Genomic DNA, 12,597 nt, shown 5'->3' with positions numbered 1-12,597 from the left:
ATGAGTAATATACCTCTGCTTATCCCCAACAGTGGCCATCAGTTTAGGGATGGTGCTTTCTCGTGGAATTTGTTGCTCTGGACATAACGGCAAGTCGCTTGTCTCTCCATGCAAATTATTAGGGTACGCGATGTCTGCCTCAAGCACATACCCTACATCAGAATCGGCCGCAAGACCCATTATCTGTCCACCTAATCCCTTCAATTAGTCTTCAGGCACCCATTGGAACCCGGCAACAGGCAGCGGTTGCTTCATAGTATGCCCATATAAATTGTTAACATCTAAGTACAAAATGTAACTAGAATCAAGGGATGCGTTGTACTCGACACCCATCCGCGGATTATTTGCCATGGCGTGTCTGTGAACACATTGACAAAGTCCGCCGCGGATCCCTCGCTCAAAAAACAGAAGCATTGAAGCATCAGTCAAAAGTTCAATGTTGCAATCCGTTTTTTTGAGCATAGCGTCCCAGGACAACCCAGGTGCCGTGTAATAAAAGGCAGGCTCCAGAGAGTACGTGGTCATACATACACTCCGGAACTTTTCGAAAACATCTGCAAGCAAACGAACGTCCGTGTCCATGTATAACCTTGCATATTCTCCCAAATTGGGGATGTTGAATTCCTGCCAGACATTAACGGCATGCTCATAATCTGTGATAGTTATGGTATCGCCAGTGAGAGTACTGGTAAAAGAAGTTATGTCGGGAGGCCTGGTTTCATTGAGTTTTGCCATACTATCAAGATACTCGTACGGGAAAACTCCTTTCCTCGTCGCAAGTTGAAACTTTTCCTCATCGGTAAATGCAGATCGAGTGATATGCATATCATTCCGAGGTAAAGTCTCAACCAGTTTCTAGAGCGAAGTTTGCATAAATCGTAGAGAGTCAAGGAAGCGGAGCGTAATTTTCGGCGTCATTCGTTTTGAAAAAGAAATGTACTTTTCAACACTTTCAGGCAGGATATTGACCTGATCCTTCTTCATACCGAACTTAGCCAAGTGCTCAACGAGAAAATGAGCGTGATACCCGCTCAGATTATGAAAAAAGACGGGTATGTGTGTAGGTAACTAATACTTCAAGTTGCATGCATTGTGGGCTGCACCGCGGAACTTACCCGTAAGGTGACAATGGTCTCTACGAGGAGTCTCCGCTTTTCTATCTAAGACCAGCCCGCAAATATGACAATTAACAGCCTTTTCATACAAGTCATCATTTTCCTTTGATTTGGTCATGGGAATATTGATGCTGTAGAGCTTGTGAACTTGCCAAGAAAGTTTTTCAAGCTCTGTGAGAAGCCAAACCACCGGGTCGTTCCCTACATAAGACTGATAGCTATTAAGTTTACAATCATATGCGCATACAACTTGGAACGCAGCCGCATAAGGTACGTGTTTTTGTGTGAAGGTTGTGTGTGAGGCTAAGTGATTCCCTTCACAACGAGTAATAGGAGCCAGCAAGTATTCAAAATCGGCGTACACAACAAAAGGACAACGCTGCTGGTGGTGAGCATTTTTAAATTTAATGAAGTTATTTTCCTCAGTGGGCATAACAACACGTATCGGGTCCTTGCATGCACAATCTAATAGATGTGTCGCTAATAACTCTTGAGATGAAAAATAATTCAAACACCTTATACAAATATGTCGTTTATGATCATTTTTACTTAACTGGGAGGAAATGAGTCGGGACATGTCTTTGATCCAGACGTAGTAATAATTATCACGTTCGGAGAAGAGCAGCATGTTGACATGCAACTCTCGTTCACCTGCAAATTTTGAGAAATGGAGGGGGCCTACTACTGTATGCTTGTTCTGCTCATCTGACTTGCTTTTCTTCTCCAGGCCATAAACGTGAACCGATATTGCGGTATTCTGAGCCTCAAACTTAGGTATGTCCTGGATTCTTAAAGGGAACTCTATTCCGTCAAAGTTATATTGTCTCTTAATATCTTTGACTTTGTAACTGCTGAGACGCTCGGGATGATGTTTGTAATTGTAATTTCTCTCGCAAGCCAGGACTGACCATGCAAAACACGCATTATCATAGTTATTTTGAACATTAATGCACGCCTGCTTTTTCTCAATATCTATAGGGAGTTTAATATAACTGGACCCTCCATTCATTGGATCATAGACATGTATATGGATGTCGAGGTGTGGTATACTGCTGAGCGCTTCAGCTGATCCACGTACTTCCATCTCGGAAAATCGGGCCATAATAGCGCTCAAGGTGGATTCTCGATACCACTCAGCAATCGATGTGCTCCGAGAAATAACGCCATTGCCATCCCATATATAATGCAGAGTAGCCGTCTCCGCGTCACCTTGATGTTTAGGGGGGTGACTCAGTTCACAGCATAACACAGCACTGCATTTAAAGGCGTTAAATTCCGGATCTTCTAAGAGTTTGAGGAGCTCGGTCTCCAAGACTGGGAGGCATGCCTCCAAAAACCTTACAGGATCGCGATACCTCCCGCCTGGATTCTCAATTCTGGTGAAAGAGATTCGCCCCTCAAATGCTCTAGCAACTGCTGAGTATTCTAAGGGAGTCATTACGCCGTTATTCTGATCGACTTCGTTATCGATAGGACGGGTGAGAGAACTACCGCTAGCCATAAGGAAATTACTATTATTACTGTTGCTACACTAGGAGTCCACCCGATAGATGAATGGGCTGGTGATGGGTGATCGTAATCATCATCATCATTTGCGGGGAGAGGTATACGTCTCGGAACGCATACCTTGCGTGGGCGGCGGCGGTGAGCTGCTGCTTCTAGAGGAGGAGGGGGTGACAGCCGGTTTGAAGGGCCAGGCTGCGGCGATGGCGGACGGGCTGCGCAGCCAAACGGTTGCGACAGCGCTGGGGGAGGAGCTGGTGCGTGTTCTGCATCCGCCTCCCGCGAAGCCCTTATAGGGGCTACGCAAGGCGCGGCGTGTCTTTGCGGTTCGGTGCGCCCGAGTCCCGCCCCCACAACCACCGCTCTAGGAACACGGCCTGCGCCGTGTGATATACCTGTAAGATAAATAAGGAAAAAAATTAATTTAGTGATTTATATTTAAAAGAGCGATAAATAATAACAATAAGAGTAGATAATGGTGGTTATGTGAAGGAATGTTAATGTTCAAAATTATTCACCTTCTCCGCTCTGACTCCATGGTTTGAGCAACTCATTGCCAAAATCAAATAGATCCTCAAACCACTCAGGTAGGTTGATCTCCTCCTCAAACGGGTCAGGCAGGTTGGTCTCCTCCTCCTCTAAAGACTGAGTGTCCTGTGTGGCGGGCGCCGTTTGAACGCTACCGTCATCTCCTTGAACGTTTTGGGTGGTTGAACCGAATTCTGAATTAGGCGCATGTACAAAGAAAAGACCGGCTTATGAGGACTAAGTGTATACAATCAGGAAACGGGTATATATTAGATGAAATTATTTAAGTTTAAGAAGTATGATTGTATTATAAATGTACTTACATTCGAGCTGCGCTTGAGCCCTTTCCATCTCGATCTGGTTGTCTAGATCAACCAAGATTTGCTGGAAGAAATCTAGAAAGATGGAGAAGACTGAATATAATATCGCTTATGGAAAGGGAAGTGTGCTTTCAGTTAAGTGATAGAGAAATAAGCGGACCAGCAAATTTAAAAAAAAGGAACGAAATGAAATATTTACAAAGAGCACTGCACAACGAATATAAGAGATACACAACACGTGGAAGCTCTATCTTTATAGCGGATACGGTAAATTAATTATAACACATACAACATGTGGAAAGTCATTCTTTATATTGAGATGTCCAAAACGGTTATAAGACTTAACACATACACAAACACAGAATCCGTTAAAAGACTTAGTAAACTTTACAGAGAGAGATCGAAAACGGGTATAACACTAACATACAACACGTGGATGGACAATATTTATAGAGAGCAGTACAAAACAAATGTAACCATTAAAATAAAAGATTAAGACACCCAAGTTAGAGGTAGAAAAAAGGCGTGGATAAGCAATTTTTATAGAGAGAGAGATTCAAAAGGGTAAAAAACGTAAGCCGGAACACACACAGAACAAGTGGGGGACCGATCTTTATAGAGAGCATTATAAAAGATATGTAGCACTCATACACAGAGTTAAAGGGTGTAGATATCAGAATTCTGAAAATGTACTTACCAGGGAATGGAACTTCGTCCACATGAGCACGTTTGCTGCTGCTGCTTCTGTCACTGGCGGTTCGTGATCGTTTCATTTTTACACGTTTAATTACGAAGACGTGACAAGTATTGGATGAATGAAGTATACGAGCAGTGTGAGAGTGAGGTAGGTTGGGCATTGATTTATATAGGTCCTGCCTAGCGCGTGTATGTATGCGCGGGATTGCGACATAGAGAGAGATGGCGTTAACTCTCTCTCTATGTCACAACCCCGCGCCGGTAATAAAGACTAGAGAGTCAACACATGCCGGATACACTGCGTGCGACCTTGTCGACTAACGATGCTTTGGAAAGGTGACGGTGTTATGAAAACATTTCATGTCTAGCGCGTATACGTAGGCGGGAGGGGGGGGGGGGGGGTTGGTGACGGTATTTTGGAATGGTACCGGCCCTGTTCCAATACTCACACACACAAACTGGTGATCTCTGGGCCATTTTCTGTACCACAACTCCCCATCCGCTATCCTGAAAAACTGAGTCGGTATCCTTCTAAAATGAGTGAGATGTTAAGCTCAGGAAGAGGAAGAGGTATTAGAATTATGCATTGCATAGCTTGGTGGTAAGTTTTTCTTGAAAAGGAAAAAAGAAGGAAAAAACATAGTGTGAAGGTGTTATGTGAAATGTTGGCTGTTTTATAATCGTTATTATTATTTAGTTGTATAACATTTTTTTACCAAACTTCTACTCTGTTTTATCTAAGTAATCCTTCAATGTATAAAATGTATTGCATAAGAGATACTTTTTAGGTGCCTTTTTAAATAAGTGTTCTTTTGCTATTTCTTTTATCTGCTTTGGTAATTTATTGAACAGTTTTATTCCTTGGTAGAAGATGCTGGTTTGAGTTATATGTTTATTTTTTCTTGGCAAATGTAGGTTGAGTCTAGCTCTTGTTCCGTGGTCTTGGAAAGAACTGTTTGTGCAGTAATTAGCAATGTTATTCTTGATTTGTGCTGCTGACTGGTAAATGTATACACACAGAGCAGTTAAAATCACCGGTGTTTTGAACAGATATTTACAATGAGCTCGACTACCATTTTTAGTTATGAACTGTGTTCATATTTTGTGCATTTTTTCCCCAAAAGAGAATGCCATAGATAAGAATTGAGTGAACATATGAATAGTATGTTAACTAAAAGATACTGCATGTTAATCACTGATGGTAAGATTCTAAGGGCATCACATGCTGATGACTTTCTGTTTGCAAGTACCTTTATGTGTTCACACCACTTCAACTCAGAATCAATATTCATTCCTAGAAATTTTGCATTTGTTACACAGTCTATAGAGGTGCCATCTACATTTGATGTAACAATCACTTTCCCTCTTCAGTCTGAAATTCACGGCCACTTTATTGCTTACTGACCACTCGTAAACTTCATTGGGAGCTTCATATCCTTTCTCTGCAAGGAGTTCTCTTGTTTTCTCAATGAGTGTCATCAGCGGAGATAATTTTTTCACCATGAGTAACACAACTGGGAAACCTATTGATGTATATCAGGAATAGTGTTGGTCTTAGTATGCTACCTTGCGGAACCCTTATATTAATGTATTTTGGTTCTGATAAGTGTTTCAATAAATTTTTATATCTGTTTGAAGTATGTGTTATCTCTACTCTTTGTACCCTGTCTGTGAGCGTGACAGAAGTAACTGCCTCCCAATGTGCGCACACACGTGTCGCGAAGTACTTCCTTCGCTGCGCTGCCCTGCCAGACCCTGCCCTTCGTCGTCTGTGTCTCATTGGCGCCCGTCCTACACTGTACTGTCGGCACGCTCGCACGTCCAGCAATAATGCGTAGGCAGCTTCGCTATACAGTTTGACTGCAACTTACACAGATTAGCCGTAACATTCTGACCACAGACCTAATATCGATTTAAAGACGTCCAGGCGATGTTAGCTAATCCTGTCGATAGTTTTAAAAGTATCAGGAATCTGATGTGTCGACATCTAAAAAATAGCATTATCATCCCTCGACATATTGAAAGAATTATTGATAAGTTAGTGGAAGAAATATTGACGTACCAGCCAGAACTATCGGCTACACATTGTAAAGGTACTGTTAGAAAAGTTGGAAATTTGTGGTTAGATCCTATGTCACCAAATTGCAGAGGCCATCGGTCCCTAAGCTTACACACTACTTAATCGAACTTAATACGACTTACACTAAGGACAACACACACACATCCATGCCCGAGGGAGGACTCGAACATTCGACGGAGCGAGCAGAGCGAACAGTGGCAAGGCGCCCTAGATTGCGCGGCTACCCCGCGCGGCGCCAGTTTTAGAACTGTATAGTTAAGTATTGATCTATTATTAGATACTCTGTACGTTAAAAAGCTATCAGCCTGATTATTACCCTCAAAGCAAGACGTGAAAGGAAAACGATGTTCGTTCAGTCTTGGCGATAACTACTTTGCTAACAAAGATAACTGCAGTTAAGTGGCACAATAAAAGGTACCCGATGGCTCCGTCGTTCGGTATCATCACATATCAGATTTGTGTGGTACACTTCATGTCAACTTCCCTGTTTTTTCTCATTTCTGCAAACGCCAGAGACCTTGCAGTTGAAGTGTCAAAATTACGTGGTGAAGTTAAAAGTTGTAGTTTCTGTTGGTGGCGCTGAGCGCTGATTACGTCAGCATTTCCCATCACCCGTCTCCGCCCAACGCAAAGACCAATCTCTTAATTCACATTTTCGTTCATCACTTTCGGCAACTGTTTTTGAAGAATGCCGATGTGAAGAAATAGCACACTAGTTGCGTTGAAACCCCTTTTTTAACGCAACTGGTGTGCTGTTTCTTCCCGTCGGAAACCATGTTATTCCATTCACACCGCTAGACTCCACTGCAATCGGCCTTCTTCTTTGTGCCAGCTATACTTGCTTCACAAAGTGAAAGAGAATGATTGGATGTGATGAAAGCTGAAAAAGTAGTCATACTCCTTCACACAGTGAAAGTAAAATTATGTTGTAATACAATTTCAAAAGAACAGCTTCAAATATTTATCTAAAACTGCCAAAAAATATAATGTAAAATAAAAATATTGTCATTCGATAACGTCATTTAGAGGTCGATGTACCTATATCTAGGTGAAGAGGATATCGCCAATATATATCGATGTTTTCTCGGGAAAGGTTTCCATATATAGATATATCGAAACTTTATTAACAGCTCTAATAGCAGCGTCACCTGGCGAGAAATGGCCGCTAGTAAGACAGACACTGTGCATGTAGTGTCAGTGAGCGTGCTATTCATCTGTAGAATGGGGAAGGCGAGCGATCTTAGTCTGACCGAGGGCCGATCACGATGGCCCAGAGGCTCGGTACGAGCATATTGGAAACCGCACGACATGTCGGCAATTCGAGGAATGCTATGAAACTAAGGTGAAACCACGTCCACACGCCGTAGGGTTAGCGGCTACCCCTCATCACAAATGTCGGACGTCGTAGGCTGGGTGGACTGGTGAAACGAGTAATGACGCGAACTGTAGCGGAAATAACGTCAACTTTAACGCTGGGCAGAGTACATGTGAGTCTGAACACACGGTGCACCAAACACTCCCAACGAAGGTCCTTCGCAACAGACGACCTATGGATGTACCAACGTTAACATCACCATCGGTAACTACAACTCAAATGGGCCCGTGACCTTCGCACCTTGGCGAAGTGGCAGAGCGTTGTATGGTCTCATGAATCCCGATGCTTTCTTCCTCGTGCCGACGTCAGGGCGCGAGTCCTTCCAGGGGACTAGCTCGTTGACAACTGTACTGCGCGACGGAAACAACCTGGCGGGGGCTCCATTATGCTCTGGGGAACATTCATGTGGGCATCCAAGGCTCCAGTGCAGCTAGTGCAAGGCACCATGGTGGTCAAGGTGTTCGTAGACTGGCTGCAGACCTTGTACTCCCATTCATTACGATCATGTTTCCCGATGGCAGTGGCATTTTTCGACAAGATAATGCGGCATATCAGAAAGCCAGGAGAGTGATGGAGTGGTGCAAAGAACACAGTGGCGAGTTCCAGTTCACGTGCTGGCCTACTCCTCGCCATGGGACGTATGTGGGATGTGATTTAACGTGGCGTCAGTGCTCATCGGCTCACTGCAAGGGATTTACGGGAATTAGGCGGCTTTTGTTTGTAGATGTGGTGACAACTCCCTGCAGGACCTTCCAGGACCTCACTGCTTCAATGCCAAGACACTACGGCGTTGTCATCCGTGCCAAAGGTGGACATACAGCTATTTGGTAGGTGGTCATAATGCTCTGCTGATCTCGAGTGAATCAGGCGTATCAACACAGGTCTAGCTTACGTTAAAGAATTATTCAGTTTTACAATACAAAAAGAGTGAAAAAATTTAGCATTTCATACTAAAATATTAATACAATTATTTACAACCTTTGTTTTGCAGAAAAAACACATCGTAACAGCCAAACTGAAACAAAACGTTGAACAACTGACTACATAACATGATGGAGCCTCAAAAATAAGTTTTAATCTTCGAAATGGATGAACCTTAGAGGGAGAGACAAGACTTAAAACTCTTCGTAAAACTGTTACCATAAATAGAATTATAAGCCTCTAATGATCTTCGAACCTGATATGAATGAATTTGGCATTGTATCTCGCAAAAGAGAGGTAAGTGTGTAGAAGTAGGCTGCTTACTGATTACGCAGCGCAGTTTGTTGACCCAATTGGACGATTCAAGTGTGCAGAAATGAATAGACTGCAATAGAATAGGACGATATGGAAAGTGACATGCTAACTGTAAAATCTGAATGAAACAAAACTAAAGGATAGCGTGATGATCTTGGGGGACATACCCCTCACATTCTAAGAGGAGGAAAGGTGGAATGGTAGCGGGATCAATCACATATGATGGCGTATGTTTCCTTGCACCATGCAGTCTGCGTGGACGCATGATGACTGTCAGAAGAATGTAAAGGTGGGCAGGTACGCGAGCAGTCACACGTGGTCAACTTTTTCAATGTTGTCGATGGAAGTGGAATCAGTCACGTTTAGAGTTGGTATCGTGTATATGTGTCGAAACGTGTCATGGCCGTCGAGAATATAATATAAGGACAATGACGGACAGAGATGGATCCTTTACCTTATTCTCCGGCCCCATAGTCGACATTTTGGTGATGTATTCGTATTTCAAGAAGTAAATGCACCTGAAGACCACGCCCAAACTATGAAAATCTTCTTCCCAGACATGTACGAGAATCAGTATGTTTGAGACCAGCTGAATCCTGTCTAAGGCGAAGAGTGCTCTGCATGATTGAGTATCAACATAAAGACCCTAAAATGAATCGAAATCTGAGGCAGATTCAAGCAGTGTACAACGCAGAGGGTGTAGCAACACGTTTTCAGTACACCGATATCTGCTCTTTCTAAGCTATATTGTGGTTCTTGCTTTGCTCTTATTGCAAAGAAAATGTTTTTGTGTTTCAGTGTTTAGTAAGATTAGGTTCAATGTAATATGCTAACTCTGAAAAGAAGCCCTCCACGCTGCCCTCCAATACTAAACTGGTGATCCTTGATGCCTCAGAACATGTCCCACCAACCGATCCCTTCTTCTAGTCAAGTTGTGCCACAAACTTCTCTTCTCCCCAATCCTATTCAATACTTCCTCATTAGTTATGTGATCTACCCATCTAATCTTCAGCATTCTTCTGTAGCACCACATTTCGAAAGTTTCTATTCTCTTCTTGTGTAAACTATTTATCGTCCATGTTTCACTTCCATACTCCATACTCCATACAAATACTTATGAAACGACTTCCTGATACTTAAACGTATACTCGATGTTAACAAATTTCCCTTCTTCAGAAATGCTTTCCTTACCATTGCCGGTCTACATTTTGTATCCTCTCTACTTCGACCATCATCAGTTATTTTGCTCCCCAAATAGCAGAACTCCATTACTACTTTAAGTGTCTCATTTCCTGATCTAATTCCCTCAGCATCACCCGACTTAATTCGATTACGTTCCATTATCCTTGTTTTGCTTTTGTTGATGTTCATCTTATATCCTCCTTTCGAAACACTATTCATTCCGTTCAACTGCTCTTCCAAGTCCTTTGCTGTCTCTGACAGAATTACAATGTCATCGGCGAACCTCAATGTTTTTATCACTTCTCCATGGATTTGAATACCTACTCCTAGCCGGCCGGTGTGGCCGTGCGGTTAAGGGCGCTTCAGTCTGGAACCGCGTGACCGCTACGGTCGCAGGTTCGAATCCTGCCTCGGGCATGTATGTGTGTGATGTCCTTAGGTTAGTTAGGTTTAATTAGTTCTAAGTTCTAGGCGACTGATGACCTCAGAAGTTGGGTCGCATAGTGCTCAGAGCCATTTGAACCATTTGAGCCATCTACTCCGAATTCTTCTTTTGTTTCCTTTACTGCTTGCTCAATATACAGATTGATCAACATCGGGGAGAGGCTACAACCCTGTCTCACTCCCTTCCCAACCACTCCTTCCCTCGACTCTTACAACTGCCATTTGGTTTCTGTACAAATTGTAAATAGCTTTTCGCTCCCTGTATTTTACCCCTGCCACCTTCAGAATTTGAAAGAATTTCCAGTCAACATTGTCAAAAGCTTTCTCTAAGTCTACAAATGCAAGGAATGTAGGTTTGCCTTGCCTTAATCTAGCATCTAAGATAAGTCGTAGGGTCAGTATTGCCTCACGTGTTCCGATATTTCTACCGTATCCAAACTGATCTTCCCCGAGGTCGTCTTCTACTAGTTTTTCCATTCGTCTGTAAAGAATTCGTGTTAGTATTTTGCAGCTGTGACTTATTCGGTAATTTTCACATCTGTTAACACCTGCTTTCTTTGGGATTGGAATTATTATATTTTTCTTGAAGTCTGAGGGTATTTCGCCTGTCCCATATATCTTGCTCACCAGATGGTAGAGTGTTGTCAGGACTGGCTCTCCCAAGGCTGTCAGTAGTTCTAATGGAATGTCTCTTACTCCTGGAGCTTTGTTGCGACTCAGGTCTTTTAGTGCTCTGTCAAACTCTTCACGCAGTATCATATCTCCCATTTCATCTTCATCTACATCCTCTTCCATTTCCATAACATTGTCCTCAAGAATATCGCCCTTGTATGGACCCTCTATATACTCATTTCACCTTTCTGCTTTCCCTTCTTTGCTTAGAACTGGTTTTCCATCAGAGCTCTTGATATTCATACAAGTGGCTCTCTTTTCTCCAAAGGTCTCTTTAATTTTCCTGGAGGCAGTATCTACCTTACCCCTAGTGAGTTAAGCTTCTACATCCTTACATTTGTCCTCTAGCCATCCCTGCTTAGCCATTTTGCACTCCCTGTTGATGTCATTTTTGAGACGTTTGTACTCCTTTTTGCCTGCTTCATTTACTGCATTTTTATATTTTCTCTTATCATCAATTAAATTCAATATTTCTTCTGTTACCCAAGGATTTCTGCTAGCCCTCGTCTTTTTACCTACTTGCTCCTCTGCTGCCTTCACCACTTCATCCCTCAAAGCTACCCATTCTTCTTCTACTGTATTTCTTTTCCCCATTCCTGTCAATTGTTGCCTTATGGTCTCCCTGAAACTCTGTACAACCCCTCGTTTAGTCAGTTTATCCAGGTCCCATCTCCTTAAATTCCCACCTTTTTGCAGTTTCTTCAGTTTTATTCTACAATTCATTACCAATAGATTGTCCACATCTGCCCCTGGAAATGTCTTACAATTTAAAACCTGGTTCCTAAACCTCTGTCTTATCATTATATAATCTATCTGAAACCTGTCTGTATCTCCAGGCTTCTTCCATGTATACAATCTTATTTTATGATTCTTGAACCAAGTGTTAGCTATTAGGTTGTGCTCTGTGCAAAATTCTAAGAGGCGGCTTCCTCTTTCGTTTCTTACCCCCAATCCATATTCACCTACTACATTTCCTTCTCTCCCTTTTCCTACTGACGAATTCCAGTCACCCACGACTATTAAATTTACATCTCCCTTCACTATCTGAATAATTTCTTTTATTTCATCACACATTTCTTCAATTTCTTCATCATCTGCAGATCTAGTTGGCATATAAACTTCTACTACTGTGTTAGGCGTGGGCTTCGTATCCATCTTGGCCACAATAATGCGTTCACTATGCTGTTTGTAGTAGCTTACCAGCATTCCTAATTTCCTATTCATTATTAAACCTACTCCTGCATTACCCCTATTTGATTTTGTGTTTATAACCCTGTATTCACCTGACCAAAAGCCTTGTTCCTCCTGCCACCGAACTTCACTAATTCCCACTATATCTAACTTTAACCTATCCATTTCCCTTTTTAAATTTTCTAACCTACTTGCCCGATTAAGGGATCTGACATTCCACGCTCCGATGACTCACCATAAAAGAAACATCCAAAC

This window comes from Schistocerca piceifrons, chromosome 2 (genome assembly GCF_021461385.2).
Source record: "Schistocerca piceifrons isolate TAMUIC-IGC-003096 chromosome 2, iqSchPice1.1, whole genome shotgun sequence".
Classification (NCBI taxonomy): domain Eukaryota; kingdom Metazoa; phylum Arthropoda; class Insecta; order Orthoptera; family Acrididae; genus Schistocerca; species Schistocerca piceifrons.
The sequence above is the reverse complement of the archived record's forward strand: the minus strand, read 5'-3'. Positions refer to the sequence as shown.